The sequence below is a fragment of the Rattus norvegicus genome, chromosome 15, assembly GCF_036323735.1.
Source record: "Rattus norvegicus strain BN/NHsdMcwi chromosome 15, GRCr8, whole genome shotgun sequence".
Lineage (NCBI taxonomy): Eukaryota > Metazoa > Chordata > Mammalia > Rodentia > Muridae > Rattus > Rattus norvegicus.
The window spans coordinates 69,372,877-69,385,284 of record NC_086033.1 but is presented as its reverse complement, the minus strand read 5'-3'; the positions used below and the strand labels follow the sequence as shown (position 1 = coordinate 69,385,284).

The 12,408-nt window shown below is 39.0% G+C and overlaps 1 protein-coding gene across 5 annotated transcripts in view; it reads left to right on the top strand.

The window, feature by feature from the left end:
- The window catches only part of Diaph3 (diaphanous-related formin 3), a 469,632-nt gene that overhangs the window by 36,339 nt on the left and 420,885 nt on the right, over positions 1 to 12,408 (top strand). The gene's annotated exons all lie outside the window — the stretch shown is intronic.

Below are 12,408 nucleotides of genomic sequence, written 5' to 3'. Positions count from 1 at the left end.
CAACATTTTAGATAAAACTGAGACTCTGTATCCTAAAGGAATAATAATAATTGAGAGACGCCAACAGGTAAAGGATGTGTGATTTCTTTTGGATGTAAGAAGAAACAACTTCTCTAAGGATGTCTTTGCATAATTCTGGCATCAGCTGTGATTGCTCCCCAGTACAGACACCAGGTTCCCGATTCCCTGTAAAGCTCCCACAGAGACAAGAGTCTAGAGCCAGCGTGGTTTAGCTTGGTTTGCTGTGGATTCTCATGAGTTCTTTGAGAAGCTCGTCTCTTCTGGTCCCTTGCTTCTGACAGTTCTATTGCCATACCTCTTCTGTAGATTCTGGGTATTTCCTGTATGACTCTCCCCACCCCCAAGAACATTCCTAGAAAAGTGTAGCTTCATAGAGTGACTCAGTCTACCATGAGATGTTCTAGGTATAGTGAGATATATGTGGAAGTAGGCATCATTTGTGTGAAGGAAGAAAACTTACTTTATTTGATTTTTGCCTAGCTTCTTTTCAGTTTAATATATAAGAGCTCAATCTTAATAATTATTTTACTGGGCTAGTAGAAGTCTTTCTGTACTAAAACTTCATTTTACAGTTTTACTAAATTTTTATGTTTTCCTGTGTAAGTTAAAAACAAGTGGTAAAAGTGTGATTTTATTTTCGTAGTTACTCTGCACCTTGTATGTAGAATGTTTTCTTAGGTAAAGTAGAATACCAGTAAGAGCCAGGGCAGCTCTGGGGGACCAGATATTGAAACAGGTTCTATATGATTTCAAGTGTTTACTTAGTCAGGTGGGCCTTTCAGAGCCCATTAATATGAGTTAATTATGACTTCCTGTACTTAGGTTTTCAGCAGTAGCTCTTAAGTGCTATCTTAGGATTTTTAAATATTTATGGAATGATTTGGAGAGCATCTTCTCAAATCAGAAGAAATGTGGGGATAAGATCAAGAGCTTTCAGATGTAACAAAGATGTAGTGAGTGTGCCCACTTGTTTATTCATTTTTTGTCTACCTCTTCATTACAGAATTATTGAGTGTCTAATACTCTTATAGAATATAAAGGTTTATAAGACTGTCTCTGCCCGAGAACGCTGGGGAGATAGGTGGCCACACAGTTTTGCAGTGCGGCGTGACAGTGGGTGCTACTGTAGATAGGGTTCAGTGGAAGGAGCAGGGCCAACTTGATCTTGGGAAGAGAGCAGAGAAGATGACTTTTCAGCTGAGGTTTGTAGGATCCGTTGCAATTTAGGCTGGGAATTGTGAACTTTTACCCAGTAATAAATTTGTTTCCTAGGTTTGAACAAAATGGATTGCTAGTTGAAGTATGAACTCAGTAGGAAGCAGTTGTTGATATCTTTAGATGATATTTGTGTGTAATACTGAACTATGCCAATCAAAGTGCAATATTTATTTACAGAGCTAATTTACATTTCATGTATAACTATTAATATTTGAGTTAGAATTTGGGTTATTAAATTGGTTTCTAGTACTCTAGCATGTCTCTTGTGCACATTTTTCGACTGCAGGTGTGTTACTTTTGCATTACTATGCCAGGGCACTTGAGATTATCCACTTAGGAGGGCGTTCATTTTTGTCTCACAGTTTGAGAGATTTTTCACGATGACTTGACCTATTGCTTTGAGCCTGTAACAGCACAAAGCCTATGGCAGCAGTGCATATAAGAGAGGCCCTTTTTGCTCCAGGGTAGCCAGGAGGCAAAGAGAAAAGAAGGGGCTCAAATGTACTTCCAGTGACTTAATGTCTACTTGGGTCCTATTTCCTTATGGTCCCATCTTTGCCATGAGCAAAACTCATCCTTAAAATATGTGGGTTTGGGAGACATTCAAAATACAAATTACAACATTCCCTTGCGTCATCCTTCCTTATATTTTTTTGAAAATATATTTTTTATATTTTATATTTTATATTATATATTTGTTTGTGTGTGTGTGTGTGTGTGTGTGTGTGTGTGTGTGTGTGTGTGTGTAGGAGGACTATGCTGTGAATTACTAGTGTTGGGCATTCTATGGTATTCTTACTCAAAATGTGACACTCCCTAGCACACTCCCTGTGTGCTTAAAACCATGTTTGATAAGGAAGGAAGGTTGGGGTCAAACTTGATATAAGAACCATGCTAAGAAGACATTTGAACGTAATCTTTTGACTGCTGGGCAACATTGGGAGGGCGAGGGTAAAGACTTGCTCTGTGTTTAGTAAGATAAAAATCAGGTGTGGGAATTAGCAGGCATAGAGAAGCAGGGAACATTTGGACAGTACTCAGGAGCCTGCATTAGTGTTACACAGGGCCTGCACTAGGGTGATGGCAGTTGAGGTAGAGATACCTTGATAAAGTCTAATTCACATGGGTTGCCTTGTGATTCATTTCGACTTTTATTATCACAATTCAGGACATACCATTAGTCAAGATAAGTAACAAGTCAGCTTTCAGCTTACACAAATCAACATCAAACAGAAGTCACAATCAATTCCTATACCCAGTAAGAACCTCTTTGCTTCTGTATCTCCTCAGGTCTATTTATTCTTCTCAACTCCTCCAGACTTCCCAGACCCTCCCACTTTGCCCTCTGGGACTCAAAAGTCGTCTAATGCTTTCTTTCCTTCTTTCTCTAATTGGAACCTAGAAGGTCTTTGATGGCTTTATTTTCCTGGTGGTTTCTTCCTTCAAAAGCTGCCAGTTCCTTTTGAGTACAAGCCATCAGAGCACGCAGCCTGTTGCATTCCTTGTTGGTTTCAGGTGTAGGTCTTCTATCCCTCCCTCTGCTTCACTGGCGGCCTCAGAACCCCAGTGACTTTCTCCCCTTTGACCATCGGTTTTGTTAGCATGCTGCATCCACCTACCAGGCAGGGATCTTAACCCAGAGCCTGTGCATCACCGGGTAACTTAGGGAAGATTTTATGATATATTTAGAGATGTTAAATCTTTATATTTGTTAAACTTTAAGACAAATTTGGTGTTTTTCTGTACTGTGAATATGGAAAAAAAATAACATTAGTGCAGCAAACAAACCAAAACACAGAGGCCAGTATCACAGAGTATTTTAACCATGACCAAAAAAACCCCAGATGTTTTCAAACCACATTATAGTTATTAAAATAGTTCTAAATATGACTCATAGTCAGTATTTTTTAAAACTGGACTTGCCTTCATCTCTGTTAGTTGAGTAGGGCATATATATTAAAGCTTTTTAATATTTACATTTTACTTTAGTTTTCCTTGTGTGTGTGTTTGTATAGCTAATATATATATACATATATATTTGTATACATACATATATACATATAGCATATATTTATGTATGTCATTCAAAAGTATTTTGGAAAGGTCTTCATGCTAAGCATTTATTGCTATATAGTACATACCCTCCAAGTGTCGTGACATAAAGTCATCTGTAGGGTCAGATAGGAGACAGTGTAGCATAATGGTTCAGGTTTTGCTACCTTTTGAGCTAAGATGTTGGTTTAGACCACTGTTCTCTGGAATCCTACAGTGTCTGTCTTTCCTCATCATGTCCATTTCTGGACAGGAAGGCTGTTGTCGATCGTTTGCTAGTCTCAGTTCTTCCCTCTGTAGGGTCTGCACCGACAGCTCCCAGACAGCGCTATTGGGTGTAGAATGCATGCTTATATGAGTCTTTTTTCAAGCCATTAAAGAAGTTTTATGAGCATCATTAAGGATGTTCCTCATTTAGCAAGTTTAAAAAAATGTGAAAATTAAATATGAATAAAATATTTAAGTTGATTAACTTTTTTAGAGGAGTGGCGGTAAATTTTCAAAGGAGCCTTTGATGAACGTACAGAATTCATGAAATGTAGATTAACAGCTGGAAAGCCCTTTTGTGATTTTGAGGATAGTGAAGTTATAATTATAGTAGTTGTTAAGATTGTGTCTCAGATAGAGATAGTTAGCCCACCCACCTGAAATGGTCAGTGAACATCTTTTGCTCTTAATATGGTATGTATTTGTAACAATTTTTATTTCATGTGCATTTGTGTTTGGCCCGCATGTAAGCTGTGTGAGGGAGTCAGAGCCACTGGAAGTTGAGTTACAGATACTTGTGAAGTGCTGTGTGGGTGCTCAGAGTTGAACCCGGGTTCTTTGGAAAAGCAGTCAATGCTTCTAACTGCCCCTCTGAACCAGTCCCAATGTGATATATTTCTCTCTCTCTCTCTCTCTCTCTCTCTCTCTCTCTCTCGTCACTAGCATTTAGCAAGGGTGTCTTAATCACTGTTCTATTGCTATGAAAAGACAAGGTAACTCTTATAAAAGAAAACATTTAATTCAGGTCGTGTTGACAGTTTCAGAGGCTTAGTCCATTATCATTGGGGCAGGGAGCATGGCAGCATGGAGGGAGGTAGGTATGATGCTGAAGAAGTAGCTGAGAGCTACATGATGATGATGATGATGATGATGACGACGACGACAATGATAGAGACAGTCAGACTGATAGAAAGACAGACAGACAGACGTTGACTTTGGGCTGGATGGGCTTTTGAAACCTCAAAGCCCACCCCCAGTGACACACTTGCTCCAATACCACACCTCCTAATTCTCTTAATGTTTTCATATAGTGCTACTCCTGGTGACTAATCATTCAAACAGGAGCCTGTGGCGACCGTTTTCAATCAAACCCAAAGGCTGTTGGGCAGGTGGGCATACTGGTTAGCTATTAACATCCTCTTTCATATGATTCTTGTTTCAGTCTCACATGGTTCCTAATAGACCATATTTGTAATGCCTCTCTTGGGCATGGGCAACTTTCTCTGTTCCAGAGACTTTTTTTTTTTTTTTTTGTCAAAACATATTCCCCAAGTTGTAAAACATTGCAGAGATGGTATTATTTTTCAGATGATTTTTATAATTTAGGAATTCCTCATTTATAACTACAACAAGTCCATCTGTTGACATTAGTAGACTGCTGTCTGTCAGATAGTATTATGCAAGCTGAACATGTACCAGAGACTGCAATATTTGTCTTTTTGTATGGAACAAATAGTTCCCAAACTTAGTAGCACACAACAGACAGTGCTTTCTCAGATATTGTCTGTGGGTCATGGTTTTGCAAGTTGCTTAGGTAAATGGTTCTAACTCAGGGTCTCATGAAGCTGTAATGTAGAGTTATGGTGACCGGGACTTCCAAGATGATCATTCATGGGCTAGTGTAAATGGATACCTTTTTCTGTTGGTAAGGTTAGTGTCTTAGTTCTTAGTCATGTGGGCATGTCTTTTGTGTGTTTGGCAGATGGCATATGCCAGAATGAGTGATTCAAGAAAGAAGAAAGTGCCATTTATGGTCTGGTTCTGTAAGCCAGAATAGGTAATTTCCTGTTGATCACATATGTGTAGTTTTAGAGAACTGGTGCACAATGACTTTGATTGATCTAGTAGGGCTGCTAAATTGCAATAGGAAAGAGAGAATGGTAGTAGTTACCAGAGGAATAAATCGAACAGAATTTTATAACTAATGTGAAAGGACATGAGAATATAGTGTGCCTTGAATGACAAGGTGGGGATACATCTTGCATTGGAGTGCATTGACTTGTGGCTGAAAGGGGTTCACTGTTTTATTTCTTGTTAACGAGCATCTGGGACAGACACTGTTATGATTGCCTTGATTATGAGACCACAGCAAGCTGTGGCCAGCAAGATTCAGTCCTCAGATTTTGGGGTCATGGTTTTAATCAGCAAGTTGCTGAGTTAGTAATGAAGCTGATTAACCCACACGTTTTTAGTTGGTTATTTGTTCCTGAAATCTAATATAAAATTGCATGAAAATTGACAGTTTTGAATAATACATTTTATATCTTAGGTGTGTATTGGGTAAAATTGATTTTATAGTTAGAAAGAGCTTCTATTTGCTTCTTTCTCCTCATAACTTCTTGGTTCTAGGAAAATGTGTTTCTACCCACATGTAAAACTACCAAAATTGTAAAATACCTGAAAATTTCATTGCCCTTTTAAATGGAAAAAAAAGCTGTTGACATTTACAATGCTGTAACAATGGAAACTTTAAATAATGAGTTTTTACTCTCAAAATGTTATAACAGAAAATCCAGATAGTTTTTTAGAACCCTTTTTGTTTAATTAATTTATTTAAGCTGTCATTACTGATTATCAGTGTGATTACTCAGCATGAGATAATACTCAGTAGGGTGCTCATTTAACTTCCCCTGAAGATAAGTGATATTAATTTATAAAACTTAGTATACCCCAGACACAGGCAAAGCCTTGTTAATTAAGTGTGGTGTTCTACCTCTAAATAGCGGTGTAATGGAATTCCCCCAGTCTTGGGTGTGTTTAATCAATTCTTCAGCCAATGGTGAATTGCTTGTGTATTTTACTTGCCTAAGTTGAATTTCTAGTTTGGCTTTTTGGGGAGAATTCCATATAATTTATTTGTTTTTTTATATAAAGTACAAACGTTGTAAAAGAAACTATCTTTGGGCAAATTGGAAAATACAATAATAGCGAACTTGCTGTCAGTCTGATGGCAGTTTCTACAATAATTTTAAGTAGAAAATATTTTTAAAGTTTGACTGTGTGTTCTATTGTGCTTTGCTTCAAAAGCAAATAATACGTGCAATCCCATGAAAGATAAATTAGGAGTGATTTGTCTGTTTTTATGTGAAATCACTGTAGCATCATTTTTCTTTTTAGATGAAACTTCTCAGGCACATGTAAAACAATTTGATAGGCAAGATCACTTTGTCTCGCTTTGTTTCAGGGCTCAGATTCTGTACTTAACATTTACCTGGAGTGCTTCATAGAACATACTTGGGTCTGCTTGTAAGCTCCACTTTACCTTTAGTTCATCCAGAGTTAATCCTAGTATAGGAAGAAGGAAATACATTCTTGTATTGCTTTTAAAAAATACACTCATTTATATATTTATACCAATCCATCTCTCTATTCTCTGTCTTCTGTTCGTCCATCCATCCATTCATCTATCCATCCATCCATCCATCCATCCACTTCTATCTCTATCATCTGTATCTATCTGTGTATTTCTATGTGTCTGGTTGTCTGTCTATCTATCTACCTAACTGCCCGCCTGCCTGCCCGCCTGCCTACCTACCTACCTACCTACCTACCTACCTACCTACCTATCTAATCTAATCTAATCTAATCTAATCTAATCTAATCTAATCTAATCTATCTTCTATCTCTATCATGTGTATGTATCTTTATGTATCTATCTTCCTACCTTCTACCTACCTACCTACCATTTATTTATTTTTTCCTCCCCCCCCTCTGTGTGTGTGTGTGTGTGTGTGTGTGTGTGTGTGTGTGTGTGTGTGTGTGTGTGTGTGTGTATTGAGGACAGAGGACAACTGGTAGGGGTTGGTTTTCACCTTCTACCGTGTAGGTCCTGGGGGCAAGTGCCCTTCATCCATTTAGCATCTATCCAGTCCTGGCTTTTCTCATATTTTGTGTTTGATCTTTCTAATTAAAAAGAAATTGTATTACATTAAAAGGATGAGATGCTGGTCCTTTTGTATCTCCTTTTAATGTCTGGCTTTTGTAGATTTAGAATCTGGAAGAGGATGTGTTCATTTTACCATTGGCAGCTATAACATGAGCTGAGGTGAGGTGAAAATTTGCTTTTCCACATGTATAAAATCAGATCTTTCCTTAGAGCTTAATTCTAAACATTCAGGGGAGATGTGCTGACTTGGCTTTATTATTTCTGTAACGTTTTTTGTTTCCTGATACAAATATAGTTTGATTGCTACAATATCGGTTGAGTTTCTTAGTTCTAGGTAACTACCATAGAATTTGTAATGCTTGTCTTCTGTCTAGACATGTGTTTTCTTCATTGTACAGACTAAGTGAATATTATTTATCCCATGCTGCCTTTTATGCTCTTACCCTCCTACTTGACATACAGAGGGGTCACTAAATGCTCACCCTTGTGAGTTTTATTACTTTAAAAAATCTTTTTTATTGATTCTTTGTGAATTTTACAATATGGACCCCTTTCCCACTCATCTTCCCATCTCTCCATACCAGCCCTCTGCCCTTGTAAATCTCCTCCCTGAAAATAAAACAAAACAAAACCTAAACCAAAACCAAACCAAAATTTTGCCGTGGAAGCTGCTGTGTCATACAGTATACCATTTGCCCAAACAGATTTACGTGCAGATGTTCATTGCAGTGAGCCATTGGTCTGGTTCGAGGCCTCTGGTTTCTGCAACACTAATACTGGATCCTCACCAGGACTCCTTTCAGAAGTCCTGTAGTTGTCCTGCTTCAGTCCAGTTCCCTTCTACCACTTACTATCATGCTTACGTTTATGATATTGCTGCTGTATCTAACAGTGATGCTGTGTTTCACGTCCTTTCAGTTATAAGTGTCACGTTTAATTACACTTTGTGTGTGATAGGAGGTGACATCGTTTTTATACCCAGGAATTGATGCTACTTGTACAGAGTGGTATTTGTTAGAGTGGTACAGCAGTGACCAAAGGAGGCTAACCAATCCCTTGGCTTATAGAAATTATTTTGGTATCTCCTACTTGTTCTCAGAGAATAATTAAGACACAGTACAAATACACCCAGGGACTGTAGCTTCTGGACACCTGTTCTATTTCATGCTTCTTTCATAATAGATATTGTTTATTTGGTGAGTTAGAAGCCAGGGTTTTACATCCATGTATTCTATGTTCTCCTTGCTCCATATCCATATGGCAGTTTGATTTGTAAGTACCTGCTTTCCACCTCTTGAGAGTCCTGGCAGCAGCTAACTGATACATTGTCCATTGGTTTTCCTATGTTTGTGTGGATCTGGAATTCTCCATCTCTTCATTGCCTTTTAACTCGAAAAGCTTTAGAGATTTTAAAGAACCTACAGGTCTTCTGGAGCCAGTCTCTCTCAGCTTTGTCTGCAGTGTCTTTATTTTGCTTCTACTCATGAAAGGAATTTTTATAGAGAATTTCAATATGGTAGAACTTTTCCTTCATAAGTCAAAGGTATTATTTCATTTCTCTTCTTCCAGGTGATTGAAGTAGGAGGTTACTTGAGAATAGGGCTCACCTGGACCGACTTCCTTCCTTCCTTCCTTCCTTCCTTCCTTCCTTCCTTCCTTCCTTCCTTCCTTCCTCCCTTCCTCCCTCCTTCCCTCCCTTCCTTTCTTTCTAAATTGGATATTTTCTTTATTTACATTTAAAATGTTATCCCCTTTCCTAGTTTTGTTTTTCCCCTCTGGAAACCTCCTATCCCATCCCCCTCTCCTTGCTCTGTGAGGGTGCTCCCCCACCCAGCTATGTACTCCCTCCCCTTCCCCGCCCTGGCATTCTCCTACACTGGGGCATTGAGCCTTCACAGGATCAAGGACCACTCCTCTCACTGATGCCTCACAAGACCATATTCTACTACATATGTGGCTGTAGACATGGGTCGCTCCATGTGTACTCTGTGGTTGGTGGTTTAGTCCCTGGGAACTCTGGGGGTTCTGGTTGGTTGATATTGTTGTTCTTCTTATGGGGTTGCCAACCCCTTCAGCTTTGGATTCAGCTCTTCTGTGGCTTCACGTGATATCAATTACTTGGAATCTGAATGTCACTGAAAATTTGACAAATTACTTTTTATTTATTTTTTTAGTGTGTGCTTGTATATGTAACTGTGTATATGAGTATGCAGGCTCCATGTGGGGAGAGTATGTGTAGAGAAGGACATTAAGTGTCTTGTGTTACCACTGTATGCCTCTGTGTATGCATCCATCATCTATAGATATCTAATTTTTAATTATGTGTGTGTGTGTGTGCTCGCGCGCATGCATTTGAGTGCCGGTACCTGGGATCCGGAAGAAGGTATCACACCCTCTGACATTAGAATTACAGGTGGTAGTGAGTAACCTGACGTGATCTGCAAGAGCAGTGTGCTCTTTTAAGTGCTAGGCGTTTCGAAGCTTCTCTTATTCTTAGGTTTGCTTCTTTCACTGAACCTAGAGTTATGGTGAGGACCAGCAAGCCTCAGTGATCTCTTGTCCCACTTGCCTGACAACCTCAAGCAGCTGGGGTTGCAGGCATTCCTAAAGCAACGCCTGGCTTTCCATGTGGGTTCTGGGGGTGTTGACTCAGACCTTCTTGCTTTGCAGCAGATGCCTAGCCATGGCAGTCTAGTTTTAACTTAGCAACTGAGCTAGCAAGTGTCAGATCTTGGGTAGCTTTTTATTCTAAATCTACTGTCTGTTTTTAGGGTTAATGCTGAGTTGTCCTCCGTTACTATTTCAAGTTCGCTTTCTGTTTGTCCTGGAAACTGTGACCTGGCCTGCTGCTCTTTGCCTTCAGATAGTGGTTGTCAGGATTTCTTCAAGGTGTGCGCTGAATCATGGACATTTCACTCAGGTCCTTCTCTGCTCTGTATCATAGGAGGACAGCTTGCAGTCGCTGAAAGCCTTCTGTGCCTGAGGAAGGATCTCATTTAGCTCTTCCTGGCACTAACCTTCAGCATGCTGCACAATCTGCCCAAGAAAGCACTGAGGGGAAGAGTCGGTAGCAGATTTGTTTTGTGTCTCGGCTTTTTGAGAGAAGTTACTGATTTTCTAATCTCTGAGCCAGCAGCCGTGCACCAATCCGTAGCTCACTGGCCACTCCCCCTGTTCATTTGCCTCTCTCCGACCAGTGATGGAGAACAGTGAGGCACCTTTGTAAACTAAAACTAATGATTAAGACAGGACTTCTCTTACCTATTCACATTTAAGCCTTTGTGTCCTCACATTTCTCTACAGAAATTTCTTCCAGGCCCCATTCCATTCCATTAGTAGTATACTCACCTTGAACTCCATGCCTTCATGTAAGGCTCAACAAGAACACAGACATACATAGGCTGTTGAACTCCATTCACAGAGGCTGGGACACAGATAACAATTCTTCCTAGTTTTGAGAAATATTTTAATTCAACTTTAAAGTACTGGTGGAATGAAACAAATTTAAGACTATCACTGGGAACTTGCTTAGGTTAGATATATGTTCCTTTGTCTTTTTATAATACTTGATACAATGAAACACTGTATTATTATGTATTTGGGGCACACTGACAGGAAAAACATTTGTACATGTCCAGTTCATTTATAATGTCCCTACCCTCTTTTCCCCTCCTAGTGACTCTTCTTTCCCTTCCCTGTGTCTTCAGCTTTCAGATGAATTAAAAACAAAGCAACTATCATTTTGCAACTTTTGTGGATGTGAGCAATGCTATGTTGTGACTAGTCTTAGGAGTCTAGCTTATGGTAAATAGACTGTGTGTAAGTACAGTGCATAATCTTTTCCCTAGACATTATCTTCATGGATAATTCACAGGCCTACATTTTGTATGTAAACATTCATTTACATCATTGGTTGACCTATTTCTTCTTCTTTTTTAAAAGATTTATTTATTTTATGTATGTAAGCATACCATAGCTATCTTCAGACACACCAGAAGAGGGCATCAGATCCCATTACAGGTGTTTGTGAGCCACCATGTGGTTGCTGGGAATTGACTCAGGACCTCTGGAAGAGCAGTCTTAACCTCTGAGCCAACTCTCCAGCCCCAGACCTATTTCTTTAGTAAATTAAATAATAACATAATTTAATGTTAATTTAAAAATAACAATTTCTAGTGTTAGATATCTGTAATACTTCTACCAGGTCTTTTAATAGGGCTTTCTACAGTAACTGGATTTATAAGTGTTGTAGCCACTAACTATAAATGTCCCTTGAACACTAGAAATTGTTTGTGCAGCTAATGAACTAAATATTTACCTCAGTAACCATATGTAGTAGTGCTACTATAGGGTGTAGTGTGGCTGATACATTTTAGGCATTCGTTATTTTTGTGTATAAGTGGGTGACTCATTCCTGTCGGCCCTCTGTTCATGTTATCGTGAAAACAGCAGGTTTATATTTATCAATGATGAAAAATTTACATATTTTTTATGATTATGCTTTCAATAAACATATACAGGAAGCCTCTGTTAAGAGTTTTTGTCCTTTTTGAGAGTTTTTATGTGTCCTGAAATATAGGAATCTAGCTTTTTTAGGCTAATATTAATTTCTAGACTAATGTTAATATATTTAAATAGCAGTCAGCTGTCTGATCTTGTTACGGAAGACAGCCTGTTACAACAGAAATTGAACTGTATTAGTAAGGCCCTGCTCTCTAGGTGTCCACAAACTTCAGGTGTAGACTGACATGTACAAAAAGATGTTATCAGATATTCAACTGTCTACAGAGCTACAGAGCCATTGCAGTGAAAAGTTGAAATACCTTACCTATGTCCTGTTGTGCACCTCCCTGTCCCCTACTAGGGGACAGTATACATGAGGGCACTGGTGAAGGGCAAGGGTGGCTTGCAGGGCAGGAAGTAACAGTTGGTGCCCTCACTGCGAGCTGACTTGCTTTTGTGAA